The sequence below is a fragment of the Pelodiscus sinensis genome, chromosome 1 (assembly GCF_049634645.1).
Source record: "Pelodiscus sinensis isolate JC-2024 chromosome 1, ASM4963464v1, whole genome shotgun sequence".
NCBI classification, from domain to species: Eukaryota; Metazoa; Chordata; order Testudines; family Trionychidae; genus Pelodiscus; species Pelodiscus sinensis.
Window position 1 is genome coordinate 94003766 of NC_134711.1, and position 21249 is coordinate 94025014.

Consider the following 21249-nt stretch of genomic DNA (forward strand, 5'->3'; position numbering starts at 1 on the left):
AGAGGCCAAGGGAAACAATCCCCCTCTCCCCCATGACACCCTTTTAGATACCTGAAAACCACTATCATGTCCCCTCTGTCTTCTCTTTCAAATTAAACAAGCCCAATTCCTTCAGCCTTCCCTCATGTTTTCTAGGGCTTTAATAATTTTTGTTGCTCTTCTCTGGACCATATCCAGTTTCTCCACATCTTGCTTGAAATGCGGTGCCCAGAACTGGACACAATACTCCAAATGAGGACTAACCAGCGCAGAGTAGAGTGGAAGAATGACTTCTCGTGTCTTGCTCACCACACTCTTGTTAATACATCCCAGAATCATGTCTACTTCTTTTGCCACAGTGTCACACTGTTGACCGGGAAGGGGGGGGGGGGGCAAAAGCCTCTCAACAGGCCAGATCCAGCCTGTCTTTGGCTTTGATCCATCCCGTGAGGCAATTACAGGCCCTGCCCCCATGGGCATGTGTGTGTGGAGGGGAAAGGAGTGGTGCCTCAGGGCTGGCCCTGGACCATGTGGTTGCAGCAGCAGTGTCTCCGGCCTCCAGGACCACATGGCTGTGGCAGCAGGGCCTCCCTCTGGGGTGGTTGTGACAGCATGGCTGCAGCTGTTGCTGCAAGGGGGCACGAAGCCAGGTAAGGTTCCCCCTCATGCCCAGACCCCCCCCTCAATCCCATCACTTCCCTCCCCCCTAAGACTCAGCACCCCCAGCTTGCTCTCACACACTCCCTTGTTCTTGCACCCTCTCTTCTGGCCGCACGCGGCACCCTCCCTTGTTCCTGCTCCCTCCACCTGGCCAGACTCCCTACACCCAGCCTGCTTCTGCACCCCAGCTCCCTCCCAGATCCTGCACCCCATCCCTAACCTACTTGCTGGCAGCCCTGTCTCGCACATTGTATCCCTCATTTTTGTCCCTACCCCAGAGCCTAAGGAGGTCCATAAAAATCCATTAGCTCCAGAAAAGTATATTTGGTCTATGGGAAGCCCTGTACCTCAGTTTCCTCCTTCCCTTCCCCTCACCTCGTGAGGCTGGGGCACCAGAGGAGTGAGGTGTGTCAGTTGGGACCACATCAGCGAGTATTGGTTTTTTTTTTTTTTTTTTTGGAGATTTTGCTTCTCACTTGTGTGGTTCCCAACTGATTTTTTTGTGGGTCAGTGACCCCTGATCCAAAAAGGATTCCCCACACCTCCCATAAATAAAGAAAGCATTGAAACCTTTTGTGTTGGACATAATATTTTACTTTATTTAAAATGAAGTTAGTTTATCAAACATAAGAAATTTAAAATGCTTAATCTGTTTCATAATTTAAATTAAACTGCTCTTGCTAGCTGCAACCAGTTCAGAAAATAAGGTCACCGTACCCAGAAGGGTAGTTCTCAACTCTGCCCCTTCTGCCTGAGGCCCCACCCCTTCCAGGTTGGCCTGCGGCCACATCCAAAATTTGTGAAGTGGTCCCCTTTCCAAAATTATTGCCCACCCGTGCTGTTGACTCATAGGTGGTTTGTGGTCCACTATGGCTGTGTCTAGACTACATGCCTCTGTCGGCAGAGGCATGTAGATTTGGGTTGTAGGCAAAGGTAAATGAAGCCGTGATTTAAATGATCACGGCTTCATTTATATTTACATGGCTGCCGCGCTGAGCCGACAAACAGCTGATTAGTGGCGAGCTGACAAACAGCTGGTCTGGACGTTCCCCCTGTCGACATCAAAGCCCTTTGTCGGCAGCCCCGTTATTCCTCGTGAAATGAGGTTTACCGGGGCTGCCGACAAAGGGCTTTGATGTCGACAGGGGGAATGTCCAGACTAGTGGTGAGCCGACAAACAGCTGATCAGCTGTTTGTCGGCTCAGCGCGGCAGCCATGTAAATGTAAATGATCGCGGCTTCATTTAAATCGTGGCTTCATTTACCTTTGCTGAATAAACAAATCTACATGCCTCTGCCGACAGAGGCATGTAGTGTAGACGTACCCTATGACCCCTAGATTCCTTTCTGTAGTACTCCTTCCTAGATAATCACTTCCCATTCTGTGTGTGAAATGGATTGTTCCTTTCAAGTGAAGTACTTTGAATTTGTCCTTATTAAACTTCATCCTATTTACCTATTTCTTCAGTTTGTCCAGATCATTTTGAATTATGATCCTATCCTCCAAAGCACTTGCAACTCCTCCCAGCTTGGTTCAAGGACCCTCAAAGAAGGGAAGGTGGAACTGCCAAAACCCAGAGCAATAAAACTAGAGAGCATCTAACAGAAACTGCAATCTTATTAATCTGGCACATGGCTAAATGAAAGTGGCCTGCAACATTTACGAAGTGCTATGCTCCTTGTCAAGCCATGTTTGACAAATAAATGTCATGTGGCTGGCATTATTCAGCTACCAGGGAAAGCAATAAAGTTTGTTAGACTTGCTTTAAGCAGAATCTTTTTATATTTTCAACACACCACGTTCCACTTAAGTATTCTGGCTGCCATAGCAACATGGCACATTCATTCCGAGTGTCATTTTCCATCACAATCGGTTGGTTCGGAACTCTTCCCTGACTTCCTTCAAAACTTTTGTTGCCGAGGTAACAACATTTCGTTTCCCATGGAAGTGCTTAGCTGTGTGCATATGCGGAGAGATGAGGTCTGTCCTCTGTAGGAGCTCATAGTACAATGAGATGAAACATCAGGAATACTAAAAATATATATAATAAAAGAAGGGTGGGATGAAGGAACTGTAAGATGTGCAGTGGCAGGTGGTCCAGTAGGACAGAGGACACAGCAGGATCCCAATGGGTGGCACCACAATTAGACATGCGGAAAAAAATCTAACATTATATCAAAGAATAAGGCATACAGTAATAAAATATAATACTTTGCCCTTTTAGGGACACTTTCATATAAGGGTCCTCCGACACAGTTGAAACATTTCCTTTTCTTTTCTTTCCAATGAAAGCTCACCAGAATTGATCTGCATTCATGAATTGTTTCAGTCAACTTGAATCTGCATTTTTCAAACTTTTGAATGGGAAAAAAAAATGTTGCCCAGGTCTGCTAAGAACCATCAATAACATAGCAGTCCCTGCACAAGCTTTCCTCACCTACCTCCGCAAAAGCTCTGCATAGAATCAGAAAAAGTTAAGGTTGGAAGAGACTTCAGGAGGTCACCAAGTTCAACTCCTCTCTCAAAACTGGGCCAATCCCAATTAAATCATTCTAGCTGGGGCTCTCTCAAGCCTGGCCTGCAAAAAGCGTTAGGGATGGAGATTTTACCACCTACCTATGCAACTCATTCCAGTGCTTCACCTCCTTCCTACTGCCTCACTCCAGTCTTGTCCATGCCCTGCAGTTTTACCCAATGAACCTCAACCTTGACCTGCAGCATCCCCTGCTAGGTTAGTCTTAGTCTAACTTCCTATCGCCACTGGTGTTACGGCATCTCAGTTTTCACCTGCAGCACCCCCTGACTCTTCCAAATGTGAGCTCCAGAATCCATCCTCCAAACTTTCATTTTCAGAATATGGAGCCACCAAATCTGCTATTTGTATCTATCCTACTGAAAGGGCTGGTAGATAAGGAAGTGCTGGTGAAGCTCACAGTGAGAGAACATGGAATAAAGTAGGATCTGGCATGATTACAGAAAATACCTTCTCCCACCTAATTCATCAACCGCTCTTTTGCAAAACCAAGCATGAGCAGTTGATGCTTGACAGAGACATTCCAGACTGTGTGTGGTAAGATATCCCTGTGAGTCCCTAATCCCGCACAGCTGGGGGAGGCTGAGCATAGTAGAAGCTATTGGAAAATAAGGTTGATTAATAGATTGCAAATCAGGGCTGGCTCTGGTTTGTCTGCAGATTGCAATTGATTCATGTGGATGGCTAAACACATTTTCTGTTTACACTCTGTATCTTGGTGCACTAATGCTGGGCTGCTGCTGACTCTAGGGGCCATGTGTGGGTCACTGGGGGAGTCAGGCTTTGATTTTTATTTCATCATAGTAATTCAGACAACTGCGCAAGCAATGTCATGTACAAATCTGTCACCTGGATCACTGGCCACCACTACTTCTGAATCTGGGTCAGTGTGGCATTTGGAAAGAAACAACAATAAGCCCAAAGAACACAGGCCTTTTAGGCAAGGGGAGGATGTGGAAGTATTTGTGAGATATACCTTGATGTGAGAAGTGAGGCAGTGTGACATCCGAGGCTGCAGGCCCATCTCCCTCCTGCACACCATACAGCTGATTCTCTGCTACCAGACAGCAGTGTCTTTCAAATGTACATTTCTTGTTTATACCCTGGAAAGAGCTGGGGAAGGATATATATACATCCCTGAAGCCCAGTTCATCCCCACCCCAGAACTGGACTCTATGTAAAAGAAGCAGTGAGAGGCAAAAAGGTCTTTAAAAAGTGGAAGTTAAATCCTATTGCGGGAAACAGAAAGGAGCATAAATTCTGGCAAGTGAAGTTTAAAAATATAATTAGAAAGGCCAAAAAGAGAATTTGAAGAACCGCTAGCCATTCTCCAATTAGAGAACATTTCTGCTTGCCTAACCACACTCTGACAACCTGCAGGTGGCAGTCTTGACACAAGCCAGCTCTTCAAGCAAAATCCACGGGGAAAGCTTGAGATATAGGCTAGTGGGGACTTATCACTGAAGTTGCTAACAGCTTTCTGAGCAGTATCCTTCCTGTCTCAGCAATCTATTGACTTTGATCTTTATCTGCTTAGGTTTAAATACCCATTATCCAGATACTTAATAATGACTTGTTGTCCCCCCCCCCCGTTCCTCTTTCCCCCTCCCCCCCCCTTTGATGAACTATTGTTGTTGAGCTTCAGGGGGTAGCCGAGTTAGTCCATTAGGATATGTCTACACTACAGCATTATTTTGTAATAGTTAATTCAAAATAACGCATCTACACACAAAATGCATTTTGAAATAGCATTTTGCTACTTCAAAATAGCGCGTCCACACTGAGTGTCCCCCCCTCCCCACCCTTCCTCTTTCCTTTCTCTTCCCTTCTCCTATTTATTTCCAGTTTTCATATCCCCTACTCATAACTCCGATCATCAGAAGAAGTGGGCTGTGCCACAAAAGCTCATGATACCATCTACATGTTTTGTTAGTCTATAAAGTGCTAAAGTTTGTTAGATAGCCCAGACCATTTGTTGTTTTTTCTGTAAGGGTATGTCTACACAGCAAAGTTGTTTTGAAATAACAGCCCTTATTTCAAAATAAATTTATTAGCATCTACACAGCCAAATCGCTATTTCAAAATTAGTTTGAAATAGTGGAGCGCTTATTTCGAATTTGGTAAACCTCATTCCACGAGGAATAATGCCAATTCAAAATAGCTATTTTGAAATAAGTGCTGTGTAGACACATATCAAAAATAGGGGGCCACCAGCCTTCCCAGGGTACCCTGGTGGCCACTCCAGCCTCAACCAAGAACACTCTTCTCCCTCCCCCTTCCCTGGAGCCCTTAATGGGATTGACTCTGGCCACAGTGTCTGTACCAGCTCTAAGCCTGCCAGCCCAGAGCCAGCAGTCACTGCCCTGACCCAGAGGCCCCAAAACATGAGCCAGCAAGCCACTGGCAGCCAGCCCTCCTCCACTCCCCAGGAGCAATCTGCCAGCTCCCAGGAGCCTGCCAGGGCCTCGAGAATGCAGGTGCTTTCCTGGTCCAAGGTGGAGATCATGGACCTTATTCAGGTTGGGGGGGGGGGGGGGGGGGGGGGGGAGGGGCGGAATGCCTCCAACGTCCATGATCTCCGCACTAGATGGAGGAACTTGGCCATCTATGGCAGGATAGCTGCCAGCCTGGCCACCAAAGGCCACATGCGAACCCAGGAGCAGGTTTACATGAAAATCAAGTTGGTCCAGCGAGACCCTCAACCCTGAGCTTCCCTTCCCCCTTCCTCCCTTTGCTTCCCCCTTTCAGCTCCCTCCTCCCAGGTTTCCCCCTCCCCTCTCCCACCTTCTCTTCTCCCCTCTCCTGCCTCCTTTCCCCAGTCTCACCAGAGTTTCATCCCCCCCCCCCCAGTTTTGTTAAATAAAGTTTGTGTTCATGAAAGTACGTGTATTTTATTTGACATCAAGAAGGGAGGTTAGGGAGGGGTAAGTGGAAGGACATGAGGAAGGAATGAGGCACAAGCCCCCAGTAGGGCAGACCAGGGAGGCTCTTAGTGCTCCTCAGGGTGGAAGCTCTCCCGCAGGGCCTCCTGGATACTGACAGCCCCCTGACGGACCTCCCGGCTGGCAGCCTGCAAAAAGTGCAGCCAGGCTTGCAGCAATGTGTCCATGAGAAGCACCAGAGTGCCCAGGGGCAGGTCTGGCTCCATGTTGCAGAGTGCTGTGGTGTCCCGAGTGACGGCAACCAGAGCACACAGAGACAAAATGCTTTGCTGTCCCTCATCGAGGTAGGCAGGGAAAGCTGAGAACCGGCAAGCAGGGAAAGCTGCAGCAGGGAAAGCTGAGAACCGGCAAGCAGGGAAAGCTGAGAACCGGCAAGCAGGGAAAGCTGAGAACCGGCTGTCCGGGGGCGTCCCTTTAAGCACAGGCCTCAGATACTTTGTATGGCTGCTGCCTGAGGCTAACTCCTGACCTGATGCCCTGCCGGACCTGGTTCCGGATGGCCTTAAATGCGATTCAGCGTCCACTCAGTGTGGACGTGCTATTTTGAAGTAGCAAAACGCTATTTCAAAATGCATTGTGTGTAGATGTGTTATTTCGAAATAATGTATTTCGAATTAACTATTACAAAATAATGCTGTAGTGTAGACATATCCTAATAGACTAACTCGGCTACCCCCTGAAGCTCAACAACAATAGTTCATCAGAACTTCAGAAAGCCCAACCAACCAACCGTGCCACTGGACAATTGAGATGCTAAAGGAGCATAATAAGGCCATTGTAGAATTCTTTGCATCAATCTTCACAGCTGATGATAGGAGGGCAATTTCCAAACCCGTGCCATTCTTTTTAGGTGAAAAAAATCTGAGGAGCGGTCTCGGTTTGAGGTATCATTAGAAGAGATTTGTGAACAAAGTGACAAACTAAACAGTAATAAGTCACGAGGGCCAGATGATGTTTACCCAACAGGTCTGAAGGAACTCAAAAGTGAAGTTGCACAATGATGGTAATCTCATTTACATCAGCTTTTGATTTGAGGAAAGCTAATGTGATAGCCTCAAAAAAGAGGTGATCCCAGCAATTACAGGTCAGTAAATCTAACTTCATTACTGGACGAACTGGTTGAAACAATGGTAAAGAACAGAATAATCAGCCACATAGATTAACATGATTTGTGGGGAAAGAGCCAACATGGTTTCTGTAAAGAGAAATCATGCCTCACCAATCTACTAAAATTCTGACAGGGTCAACAAGCATATGGACAAGAGGGATCCAATGGATCTAGTGTACTTAGATTTTCAGAAAGCCTTTGACAAGTTCCCTCACCAAGGGCTCTTAAGTAAAGTAAACTGTCATGGGATAAGAGGGAAGGTCCTCTCCTGGACTGGTAACAGATTAAAAGATGGGAAACAAAGTGTAGATGTGCTTGCTCAAGAGATATATTATAAACAACAAGGCTATGTCTACACTGCAGGCTTCTTGTGCAAGAACGGCTGTTCTTGCATAAAAAGCTTGCGGAGCATCTACACTACAAGCCCATTCTTGCACATCAAAGTTTACAGTAAATTGTCAGAAGAGAGGGCTTTTTGCACAAGAGTTATTCCTCTCCCCACAAGGAATAAGCCTTTTTGCACAAGAGCTGTTGCGCAAAAAGGCTAGTGTGGATGGGAACAGGGGTTTCTTGCACAAGAAACCCCTATGGCTAAAATGGCCATCAGAGCTTTCTTGCACAAGAGAGCGTTCACACTGCCATGGACGCTCTTGCACAGAAGCACATCCCTTGCACAAAAGCACATGGCAGTGTGGACATGCTTTTGCGGAAAAACTCTTGCGCAAAAACTTTTTGCACAAGAAGCCTGCAATTTAGACATAGCCCAAAGGTATAAAGAAGGGTAGCAAAAATTATTAGGGGCATAAAACTGCTTCCATATAAGGAGAGATTAATAAGACTGGGACTTTTCAGAATAGCAAAGAGATGACCGGGTGGGGGGGTGTCTATAAAAAATATGATTGAGGTCTATAAAATCATGATGGGTGCAGAGAAAGTAAATAAGGAAGTGTTATTTGTGCCTTGTCTAACACAAGAACTAGGGGTCACCAAATGAAATTACTAGGCAGCAGGTTTAAAACAAACAAAGGTAAGTATGTTTTCACATAACAGTCAACCTGTGGAACTCTTTGCCAGAGGATGCTGTGAAGGCCAAGACTATAACTAGGTTAAAATAAGAACTGGATATATTCATGGAGGTTAGGTCCATTAATGGCTATTAGGCAGGATTGGCAGGGATGGTGTTAGAAGCTGGGAATGGGCAACCCAATATGGCTGTTCCCATGTAGGTGGCAGGGGCAAAGATTTTTTTAAGTCACCTGAGCACCACTTTGGTTTCTGGTGCAGGTTACAGCAGCCTCCAATTGCACTCTGCTGCCACAGACCCAAGCGGCAACTGCAGCCATGGGGAATATCTGGAGTGAAGTAGCTTTTGGCTTCATTTTCTCCTCTCCTGCATGCCAAAGTATCTCATGTGGGGGATGGCCTAGGCCAGGCCAGCTATGGTGGCTGCACACCAGCCAAAGAAGCTCCTGGTATCAGGAAATACCCAAAGTTTGGGTGAAACTCCACTCTGTTTCAGACAACCTGATTCCAGGAGAGACACCATAAAAGGGTCATGGTGCAGGTGCAAACTGGGCCTCTGAGTCCTGAAAGGGTGATATGTCTCTGGTGATTTCCAGGGACTGTTCCCCACCCTCCCATTCCATGGCTCACTTTTCCCTGGGGAATGAGCTTCCCTTGCTGCTCCAGGCTTTCCCTTTCCTTCCCACAACACACTAGCATTATTCCAAAAAGGCCTTTATCATACCAATGAGGCATTGGCCCAAGAGGCCTCTGAGAGCACAGGGTAATACTACTGTGAAAGACCCTTGCACAGGCTACAGAAGGGCAGGGAGGCACCTCAGATGTGGCTACATTCCTGCACAACTACTTATTTGCTTTGGGCCCATAGAGTCTGCCTCTGCTCTGAGGAGGTTCCTTAACAGACTGGTGATCAGGCTGAGGGGACAGTGAGTGTTTAATGGGGACCCAGGTGTCCAAGAGCTGTCTGGGAGCTCCTAGTTCTCAAAGGGATAAATTTCAACAGCTGCTGAAAACCCAGCTGAACAAACAATCTGTGAAAAACAACTCCAAGCAGCAGCCCCAGCAATCACAGTGCACCAGCTCTCCCCTCTGAGTTCACAGCTGTCTCTGGAATAAACAGGAAGCAGTTTTATCCTCTGAGGAGCAAGAAGGTGAAAGGGTCAAGTCTTTAGATTGTGTCCCCAGGCAAACAGCGCAAGCCCCAGACAAATGGGTTTTCTATTTCTCATAGATGAGGGACCCAACCATGGGCTACATCTAGACTGGCATGATTTTCCGGAAATGCTTTTAATGGAAAAGTTTTCCGTTAAAAGCATTTGCAGAAAAGCGCGTCTAGATTGGCACGGACGCTTTTCCGCAAAAGCACTTTTTGCGGAAAAGCATCCGTGGCCAATCTAGATGCGCTTTTCTGCAAAAAAAGCCCCGATCTCCATTTTCGCAATCAGGGCTTTTTTGCGGAAAACAAATCTCCGCTGTCTACACTGGCCTTTTTGCGCAAAAGTTTTGCGCAAGAGGGACTTTTGCCTGAACGGGAGCAGCATAGTATTTCCACAAAAAGCACTGATTTCTTACAGTAGGAAGTCAGTGTTCTTGTGGAAATTCAAGCGGCCAGTGTAGACAGCTGGCAAGTTTTTCCAGAAAAGCGGCTGATTTTCCGGAAAAACTGGCCAGTCTAGACACAGCCCATGGAGTTTCTGTCCCTGGGTCTATTTTTTGGCCTGAAATCACCCTTTTTCCAGGGCAGGGCAGGGCAGTTGATGAGGGGCGGGGAGGGGGAGAAAGAGGTAATGAGAGCAGCTGCTCCAGGGCCCAGCAATTCTAAAGGGCCTGGAGCTCCTGGCTGCTGCCACTGCAGTGGTGCCCCAGAGGCTTTGAATTGCCCCCAGAGTGTGGTGCTCTGGGCAGTTCTCAGGGCCAGGGGGCTGGCATGGCACGCTCTGGGCAGTGCGGAAGACTAGCTGGCCACAGCCCCATCCCTTGCACCCAAGTCCCTGCCTATTCCAGTCTCTTGGCGCTGAATAATTGGTGACAAGTTTTACCCAGAAGGCTTCAAAACTGAGGTGAACTCACATAGGTGCTGGAATTAGGGGCTTCCCTCTGGTTTGAAGTGGTTTCCCCTCACATAGGGTTTACATTTTGGTTCAATGGCTTTCTACACACACAGCCATCCTCCACACACTCACCAATTGTTGCCACACCCCAGAAGTCATGGCAGGAAGAAAGCCAAGTAACATGACAAGAGGAAGAGCCCGTGCCCTGCAGTTGCCTTTCCAATGGGCTTGTGGCTCACAAGCACTGGGTTCACATGGGATCCTAGAAATGTGTCTGTCCTATTTGATTACGGGTGACCTTGCATATTAATTTCATGCTAGTGATACTGGGCAAGAGTCCTGGCTAAGGATGTACTTTCATCCAAACCTGCAATGTTATGGTGTTTGCCAGGAAAAAAATTATTCCTTTGGTGCAATTTCTTATGCTCATTCTAAGTTCAAAGATAACTAATTGTCATTTTTTCCCCTTTTTTGACCTTTAGCGAGAGGAGAAACATTGATGTTTTAGTCTTGTTTCTCCCTCAACCAGGGCAATTCAGTGAAAAAGAAAAACTAGTGCCCCAGGAAGGCTGAAAAATTGCACAGGTTGCACTCTTGTTTATTTTGTGACTACATGGTGATGGCAATGCCCTTGTGACCTAGATGCTCTGTTTTTGGAATTCCCCATGTCCTGCACTGTCACTTGGGTCTTCTTCGGACTGCAGCAACTTGGTTGCTAATGTGTTGCAGCTCTCATGATCATATTCATTCCTTATAGTTTTCGGTCTCTTGGCCAACTAGGCAGTGGCAGATTTGGTATAAATGAACCTCATCGGTCTCTAAAGTTCTGTATGGGACGGGCCTGACCTTATTGTTTTGAGCTGTTGTTGAAAGACTTGCCTGGTGCTGTTGTTCCATTGTCTGTGATTTGGAATTTTTTTTATTAATGAAGGAGAAATTATTATTATTCAGCACCTTGAGTGCTTTTGCAAGGGGGATTGCAATATAAATACAATATTATTATTACAAATGTGCACACACTAGTCAGGAGTATTCAGAAATTGGGCCATATGCAGGGGTCCCTGAATGAGACTTTGTGGGCTTGGGCTCAAAGGATAAGCAGCAGTGTGCATGCACATAATATTTATGTAGCCGTGTATGCTGTTTTTGTACTCAAAATGCAGAACAGAATGGTGCAGCGTGGCAGTGTTAGCACTGTGGTGGAACGGTGTGTTAATTGTCTGATTCTAGAAATAAAAGAAACAGAAGTCAAACAAATCCAACATTATTGTTCCCATAGCAACATTAACGTTGCTACTCACGGCACTGGCCTCGGAATCAGGAGAGCTGGGGTCTATTCCCAGTGGTGCCACTGATCTGTTGGTAGAATCAGATGAATGCAGGCACAAACTAGGCACATGTCTACGGTCCAAATTTGAAAATTGGCCAACCTGGTTAGGGCTGTGACCCTGTGCTGCCAGATTACAATGTTGCTCGCTGAAATTGGACTTGGCTGCCCTGCTATCAGGATAGAGAAGTGGCTGGGCCAAACCTGAGTGGTCTTGCAGCAGTGTGTGCCAGGTTACAATGCCACTCACTGAAATTTGGTTTAATCTACCTCCCACTCCCTCAAGCCCCATCCAGTAATAGGTGAAGCCAGTTTGGCCTGCTGGGTAACCTGAGGCAATTTATGACCTCTTTGTGCCTCAGTTTCCCCTCCCACTCTTTGTCTTTTCCATTTGGAGAGCGAGCTCTCCAGGGCTGGCATTGTTCCTTGTTTTGTCCAATGCATACTACAGTGAGTCCCAGTTTTAGTTAGGGCTTGGAGGTGCTACCAGAATTCAGATACAGGGCTCCCAGTTGCTACAGGAGCGGTGGCAATAGCCAGTGCCCTTTAGAATGGTCACTGGAGCACTACGCTGTGCATCCCAGAGCCCCATGCCACTCACCCAGCCAGCTCTGAGGGCTGCAGGAGGAACCTGACAATCTAGGCAGTGTTGAGGGCGGGCTGCCCCAGCCCCACCCCTTCTACTTGAGGGCCTGCTCCTTCCAGGGCCTGCTGCTTCCCCCTGCCCACCGTTGTCTAGAGACCCTGTCAGCTCCCCTGCTTTCTGGGCATACTGTCAAAGCTGATAGATTCTGTCAGCAGAGGCCAAAGGGGCACACTCACACTGGAGAGAGCAGATGTAGTCAAGAGCTGTGGCCTAATGGTGGTGGTGGTGGGGGGGGGGGGGAGCATGAATATAACTAATGCTGGATAGCCCCATTTTTCACAGAGCAAATGGGATACACATTAAGAAATGCTCAAGAATGAGTGAGCTAATGTGCCTCCTTGAATTTTGAGAGCCTGGGATTACCACAGGATGAACTGGTATCAAAGTAAATAACCGTCAGGTTTATTGAGCATGTGCCCGCCAGTGAGACATCCACAACTAACCAGTCAAAACTCACAGCTATGTCCGATTGTGCCCTGAATCCTGTGTGAAACTACAGGCCAGTCAGTTTAACCTCTGTGCCAGGGTGGTTTCTAGTCCCTGTGACAGTGGGTATGTCTGCATCAGGTGGGGAGCTCCATTTTGTGTGGTGTCAAATGCATCTGAATTTGTCCAGGGAAGTCTATTGAATTGCATCCTAGATAGCAGCCCTGTCCCGGAACCATGCTTGACCTTTGTTGTAGGGCTCTCATGGAGAAGCCACCAAGACAAAATATCTGGAGCTCTCAGCTATGCTTGTCTCAGCAGCTGACTCATGGAACAAGAGGAGCCACAAGGGAGGCAAACAGCTGGAATTTTCTATCTGACCACCTGGCAATGAGGCCAATACCCCATTTATGAGCTGGGCTCTGTTCTGCGGGCAGGAACCTGACCTATTAACACAGAATTGAAGGGCTTATTGGGACAAGAGGACAGGAGGGCTTCTGCCCAGCCTGAAACACGAATATACCTTGGACTCATGGAAGGGGGTAGCTCAGACCAACAGAGAGGGCAACCTAGGACTTGCATCATTTTCAAAGATCTGTAACTTTTGAGTGCTTTAACAGTCTGTGGCAAAGAAATTCCTCTGCTAAGCCTGCAGTTTTTACTTTCCTGCCACTTTTCTCCCAAAGGGGTTGAACTAGAAGCCCAGAGTGACCAGTCTTGGTGGAGTGCTGGAGAATTATATACATGTGACCAGGGGCCTTAGGAAGTCTCAGATACCAGTTTCAGGGTTAGAGCTGATGGACAGTGATGCATGATGTCCTAAGGAAAGGTGTCATAAGATCGGAGCTTGGGAGCACGTCCTACAGTTCCAAAGCTAGAAATCATGACAGTGTTGCCCAGGTCCAATTGACTGGGAAGCACATGAGGCCTGGTGATGGGACTCACAATAGGCTGCTGACTGTCCTGAGGGGAAGTGGGTGAGACTATGGGAGTGCCATATCTCCTGGTCAGGAAGTTAGGGCAAGAAGCAGTGGGCTTACACTGCAGCAAGGGAGGTTTAGGCTGGACATTAGGAAAAGCTTCCTAACGGTCAGGGTGGTTAAACAGTGGAATAAGTTGCCTGGGGAGCTTGTGGAATCTCCATCTGTGGAGATATTTAAGAGCAGGTTGGATAGACATCTGTCAGGGATGGTCTAGACCAGTGTTTCTTAAACTTAAGACTGAGAAACACCAAACTCTCTCTATATATAAATTTTTTAAATGAGGAACACCAAGGATTTTGTTGCGGAAAGAAGGGGGGGAAGTTATTGAGAAAAGTTCACCTGCCCCTTTAAGGGCAGCCATTTTGAATTCTGTTGTGCTCTGCGGCACACCTCTGACTGCCTTGCAGTCAACTGTGTTCTGCAGCACACCGGTGTAAGAAACACTGGTCTAGACAGTGCTTGGTCCTGCTGTGAGGGCAGGGGACTGGACATCATGACCTCTCAAGGTCCCTTCCAGTTCTAGTGTTCTGATTCTATGATGCGGTGGTATGTGTGGGTGTGAGACATTCCTAGGATGTAATAGATGAAGTGCCAATATAAAATGGGGAAGTTCTGCATATCTCCCACTGGCGCAGATACCAAAGCAAAGAAACCAGACCATGCAAAGGGAAAGAATGCAGAATGTGTTAAAAATTAAGAAGCAGAGAAAAGTCAGGAGTAAGGCACAGGGAGGGATGGCTGTGCTAAGCCAGAGATAGGAGTGAGCATAAGGTTGGAGAAGGGCAGGCTCAGACAGGTGTTCCTTGGCCTGTGAGGGACTTCCTAATAACCAGCTGTGACAATCAATACAGAGCATTCCATGCCATTGTCCTGCCCCTGGGCAAACCCCGCAGGTCTGGGCATAGAAGCTGTGGGCTGTGTGGGGAACTCTGCAAGGCAGCCAGAGGCTGGAAGCCAAATTTGGAAAGGTGTGTGGGGGGGCACCTGACCCAAAGCAGGTTAATGGGAACCTGGCACAAGGCAAACATTGGGAGGGAGGAGGGGAGAAAAAGCCATCTGAAGCAGGGATAACGGAGCTTGTTGGGAGAGCACTGCTGGAACAAAGCAATAGTGACGGATGGGAACACAGTAAGAACTAATGGGAGCACTGGAGAGGAAGAGAAAGAGGGGCGAGACAGGGAAAAAGTATGCATCTGTAGAGCTGGGCTAGATCTCAAGTTGAGGGAAAGAGACCTGAATTAGTGGATCACAGGGAGGCCATTGTGAGAGTTAGTGCTGAAAACAAAGTTGGTAACTAGGTCAGGTTCTGTTCTTGGCTTTCAGTTAGTCAGCCCTGACTCCAAGTGTACATCTAAAATTCAACAACAGCCCCACATTTAACCAAAGGGTCAATACAAACAGCTCCTTGTACTAGAGCCACAGCATAATGCCACTGAGGGCCAGGCTGTGGTTTTTTATTACTTTTTACTCTACAATCCCTATGGTTCACAGTCCCCACAATCCCTATGGTTCACAGTCCCCACAATCCCTATGGTTCACAGTCCCCACAGATCTCTTCCAGTTTCTCATTGCTGGCACTTTACAGAGTAAGAAAAAGTCACTCAGCTTCCCAGAGTCCTGCTGTGATGAGACGAAGGGCTCTCCCACTGCTTGTTACAATGAGCGCTGAAGCAGGGCCCCTGAATGTGCTGCTGTTATTATTGTTTGTATTCCCATCACACCTAGATCCCTGCTGGGATCAGAGCCCCCTTGTGCCAGGCACTGTGCAAACATGCAGTGAGTAAGAGGCGGTACCCGCTGTGAAGATGTTACAATCTACTCAGCCAACTAAAGCAAAGACAAGCAGCAGGAGGGGAAACGGAGGCAGAGCAAAGTGAAGTAACTAGCTCAAGGTCCCGGAGCTGCAGAGATGGGAGCAGAACCCATCTCTCCCAAGTCCTTGTCCTGTTCCTGACCCACTGGATCACGCTGCCTGTGGAAGCATCAGCACTTCTCTTCCATTGTTTGTCTCACCACGTGTAGTGATAGTTTTCCGGATTCCAGGGTTTATATACTTGTTTTAATTAAATGACACAAGTTGCCTGCAGAGGTCACCTCACCACATTGCCACATGGTATTTGACAAAGGCATGCAGCTGAGTGATGCAAAGATGATGACTCAGCCACTCCAAGTCTCTTCCCCACTATGCTGATTTTACAGCAGCGTAGCTCCCCCGCCATTTCAGCAGAGACACCTGATTGACCATAAGAACAGCCAGACTGGGTCAGACCAAAGGTCCATCTAGCCCAGTATCCTGTCTGCCAACAGTGGCCAATGCCAGGTGCCCCAGAGGGAGTAAACAGAAACAGGGAATCACCAAGTGATCTGTCCCCTTCCATTCATTCACAGCTTCTGACAACCAGAGGCTTGAGTAAGCATGAGAAGAAGCCAGTGAGTTTCCTCGAGCCTCACATCAGGCTGTTGTGGCTAATGGTCACTGCCACCTTCTAGGATCATTGTGGCCCATAGAGATGACCAGTCTTTGCATTCAGGGCCCCATATTGATCCAAACAGACTGGTACAACTTTGCATGATGACACTTGGGGTATTCGGGTGGCACTCCTCTGCATGAACCATATGGGCACCTGCTTCATTTTTAAACAAATCAGGCCACTCCTCAGCTAATTGGTACCATGGCCCTCCCTATGACAAAATATGGGTGTTCTTGTTAGAGCACAAACACGTAAAAGTAGCAATCTGCTGCTGCAGGATAGCTCTCAAATTTGCACTGTCTGGCTTTGACAGTCCTATTCCTCTAGCAGTGCTATCCTAAAAGAGCAACCCATTCTGATCTAGGAACAACATGAATTGGGTGCAGCTACATCATCCTATAATCATGTTGTAGCAAATCCATGGCCATCTGAGAACTCCAGAATTGTTACAATGCTGCAAGCCACAGCAACCTGGAATTCCAGGGCTGATGAAAGGTGTCCTGGCCATGAGTCACCACCATGCTCTTGGAAAAAAAACCCACCAGACAACAAAAACAAACAAAAACCCAACCACCCAAAAAAAACCCCAAACCTCTTTACAATGTCAAGCTTTGCATCTAAAAATGGAGGCCCCCAAATACTTTTGAATTGACCTTCACTTTTAAACTCTTTAGGTAGGGATCATCTTCCTATAGTGCTACTTATCTGGTCCCTGTTGTGCTAGTAGCTGAGAAGCTCACAAATGTTAATGTGCATGTGGGGGAAGGGACGAATTATTAGACCCATTTTCCAGATGGAGAACTGAGACACAGGGAAGTTAAGTAACATGCCTAAAGTCCCTCAGGAAATCTGGTGGAGGAGGGACTTGAAGCCAAATCTCCTAAGTTCTAGGTTAGTGCTCTAACCACTGGTCAGGCTCTCTGGTTAGCGCTACAGCACTAACATAGTCACTGTCTCACCCAGTCTTAGTTTTGCCCCCGCCTCAGATTTGCCCCTAAAGTGCAATGTTCAAAAGAACAAACAACTAAGGCTAGAATTTCATTTGCAAGACAGAATAACAGTACTGAACACCCCAGCATGACTTATTCCAACCAAACTCCATGCAATAGTTGCTAGAGAATAATAGTCACACTTACATAACCCAGCACCCTATCATCAACACATCATATAACCCCCCAAAGACATCAATCATTCCACCCCAGTCACAGGAATATTCTCCTGCTTTTCCAACGTATCACGCAAGAAGAGAGCCCATCGCAGGCTTCATTATAACCTGGGACTGCCTCCTTACAACCTGAACTGCACGTTCAAACAAACAATGTTTCAAGTCACCAGGAGAAATCGAACCGCATTTTGCGATCACAGCACAAAGCAAGTAGCAAAGGAAGGCTGAGTGGGCAGGGTGAGTCAGGGGGGAAGGAAAGCGTGAGTGAGGATCATAGTGCTGTGAGGAACTGATGGGTTCCATTCATTTCTAGAAATCATGATGCTTAAGATCAGGGGTGGCCAACCAGTTAGAGATGAAGAGCCAAAATAGTGGTGGATACAGTGCAAAGAGCCACGCATTTTTTATATATATTATATTTTATTTATTTATTTATTTAATATATCTATATAGAAAGATATAGTACACAAAACTTAGTGATAAAAATATTACAGGAGGCCCCCAACTTGCAACGCAATTGGTTCCAGAGGAAGCGTCGCAAGCCTGTCGTAAATGCGGGCCAAGAACGTAAGTCGGAGGTTTCCGGCCCCTTCTACACTTACAAAAATGGTTGTAAGTGCAGGGGGTCGGAACTTCTTTTGGACAAAAACCAATACAACAGTCTCTAGTAGTCACTTAAATTCATTGCCAATTCATAGATCTTCAGAGAACTTGACAAGGAACAAACTAAAAAACCCTTTAAAAATACAGTAATATTCTCACACTAAAAGAGAAGCACCCCCACCATGTATTTTAAACTTAACATGACTGCCCTAATATGTCCTGTGAGTTTTTAAAAATTAACTGAACTGAGAAGAAAATTAGCCAAAATTTGAAGTGCCTGTCCCAGACTGCAAATATGAGAGGTTCCAAAATAATAACAGAGACTCTCATCTCAGAATTGCTTCAGCCTGGCAAACAACAGCCTTTGAATGTTCTTTAAAGAAACACAGTGTAAATCAGGTACATGCTGATTTTTTTTTTTTTTTTAACCCCTGGAATTTAAATATGACATCTGTTGGCTGCATTAGTCTGCATCCACAAACTTTGAGTTTAAGGTGCTTCTGCTCCCGCCCCATCCCAATGCCCCCCTTTCCCCAGAGCCAGGCACTCCCAGCCACCCCCCAACCCAATGCCCTCCCTCTCCCCCAGAGCCAGGCACCCCCAGCTCCCCAACTGCTCTAACCCAATCCTCCTCCCTTCCCCCAGAGCCAGACCCTCCCCCCTACTCAAACCCAGTCCCCCTGCTCTCCCCCAGAGCCAGACATCCCCCCACACTCTAACTCCTACATTATGCTCCAGAGGTCCCAGGTTAAAATCCACCCAGGCGGTGGTTACGCCAGGAAGCACCCTGTCAGGTACTAATTCTTCTGCCTGGGCAGCTCATTTTATCAACCAGAAAAGATCAGGGCCTCAGGGGAACAGGGCTTCCCCAAAACCAGCAAAAGGGAGGGAAGATATAGCTCTGCTTATAGACTTACAAACTTTAAGGCAAGAAAAGACCATCATGATTGTCTAGTCTGATCTCTTGCACATCACAGGCCACAGACCCTCACCCACCTGATCATCTGGCTGTATTGAAGTCCTCAAATCCTGGTTTAAAGGCTTCAAGTTACAGAGAATCCACCATTTACACTAGTTTAAGTCAGGAAATGGCTTGTACCTCATGCTGCAGAGGAAGGTTAACCCCCCCAAAAAACCCACAACTCCCCCCCCACGAAGGTGTCTGCCAGTCTGAACTGGGAGAAAATTCCTTCCTGACCCCAAACATGGCCATCAGTTAGACCCAGAGCATATGGGCAAGACCCACCAGACAGACACATGGGAAAGAATTCTCTGTAGTAACTAGAGCCCACCCCATCTTGTGTCCCATCTCCAGCCATTGGAGACATTTGCTGCTAGCAGTCGCAGATCAGCTACATTAGGCAGTCTATTGCTTCCAGGTAAGAGCTTCTGTGCCATCCCTGTTTGTAACCTCCTTTTGCAGCATATGCACATCCCCTCCCTTGGAGTGCAGGTACCAAGGGGTATGGATGCCACCTGTTCAGCCATCTGGCCATCACAACCTCTGTTGGTCCATTGCCCTAAGGCCTATTGGTCCAGGATCAGTTGCATTGCCCCTTTTGCTCTCAGGACAACACAACACCAGAACTAGAGTCCATAATAATAGCCCTCAGTTCAGGGCAGCTCAGCCTAATGGCTAGAGTCATAGGTTTGGGGCAGTAGCCCCAGTAGGAGGGCCCAGGCCCGCCCACCCACCCACTGTACTCCAGGGTGCTATTAGTGGCAGAGAACTCTGCCATCCACTCAGCAGGAAATCCAACTAAAACACACTAATGTTACTCAAGAGGGAGGTAACACTCACAAACCTTCCCTAGGTCACTTCCTACCAGATCCAGCATAGGGCTGCTCCACATGGTCTCCAGATCCTTTGGTTCTGCAGCATCAGCCTCTCTCTCCGGCCTCTCCAACACCTTGGGGCAGGTCTTCTGCTGGGTTCACTCTAGAACACCTGCAGCAGATCCTTATCCTCCATTATCTAGCCCAGACTGAGCTGAGCTGCTCCCTTTTATACTGCTCCAGCATTTGGAGCATGCCCAGTGTGGTGGAGGGGCGGGACTTCCTCTGCCCACAAGGTTTTAACCCCTCCTGTCTCAGCACAGGGTCTGCACACTCTGTCATACCCCTGCTTGCTCCAAGCAGCCCCTAGAACTATGAGAGCCCTTGAGAAAAGTGCTGTGGCTTCCACATGCTCTCAGCTCTGTGTCAGGGGTCAAGTGACTTAGAAAGACCACCACTCAAGTTTCCCTCTAGGTTTTTCCATCCTTGGGCAGAATTAATTTTGTTATGTGCACTGAGGAATGTGCAGATGTGCACTACCAATAGAAACATGCTGTCTGCTGTGAGCAGCTGTGGGTGCTCTGCTAATCTGTGCTCAGCTTACAGGGAACACTGGTGCCCTTGCATCTTATTTGCTTTCCCTTTTGGGTAACGTCACCACCAGCACTTGTCTGTCAGAGCCCTTAAACGACAACAAATACAAGCACTCACACTGGTCTAGACTCCCTAGCAGGGTACCCTCAGGAAATGGAAGTCCGCAGAGCAACATGCAAGGCCTGAGTGTGCTTCTCTTGCCAGCAGCCCTCCTCCCCTGAACAGCCCCCCTGAGTGTGGTGTCACAGCCATTATGCTCTTGGCTTTCTCCATCAGGGATTTCTTTTGGAGGGGATAGTGTTGCTGTGCTGGCCAGCTAAACCTGGCAAAGCCTTTACCCAAGCTGCATTGCTCACGTACTTTCCACATGAGAGGAACCTAACTTGGTTTTCCTGTGTTCTTCCCGCTTTCACATCCAGACATGTCCCTACTGAATCCAGGGCTACGGATACACTATAGCCTTCTTCTGGGAAAGCTTATGCAAATGAAGTGTGGCGTGGAATATTGCCACGCTTCATTTGCATAATTAATTAGCGGCCGCTATTGTGCAAGAGGCTTTTGCACAAAAAGGAGCTGTGTAGATGGCTCCTTTTTGTGCAAAACCCCTCTTTTGCACAAGAGCCGTTCGTCCTCATTTTCTCAGGAAGAATGCTAAGCTAAGCCCCTTGGAAAGCAAAAGGACTCAACAGGCAAAGCAAAAAGAGCCAACCCGACTGCAGAAGCCACTGCTGGTCACCATAACAATGGCAGAACTAGCCAAAGTTTTTCTGCTGTGCCCCTGAACTCTTGGGCCCAAATGGGGTTGGTCGCTAGGGTTACCAGGTGGCTTTAAAAAAAAATACTGGACACACTTGATCTCAGATGTGGGGGACTGGCCGGGAGGGAAGCAGGGCTGGCTGGGAGGGGGGGGGGGGGAGAACTGTTCGGAGGGCAGCGGGGCTGGCCGGGCGAGGTCGGGGGAG

General features: G+C 47.6%; 1 protein-coding gene across 2 annotated transcripts in view; it reads right to left on the reverse strand.

Moving 5' to 3' along the window:
* The window catches only part of RASD2 (RASD family member 2), a 100279-nt gene extending 80422 nt beyond the window's left edge, over positions 1-19857 (reverse strand). Inside the window, exon 1 of one of the 2 annotated variants that reach the window (XM_075938012.1) lies at positions 19744-19857. The gene's annotated coding sequence lies outside the window, so the exon portion shown is untranslated. The remainder of the gene's footprint in view (positions 1-19743) is intronic. The other variant, XM_075938016.1, reaches the window with a different exon arrangement.
* Positions 19858-21249: the final 1392 nt, after the last annotated feature.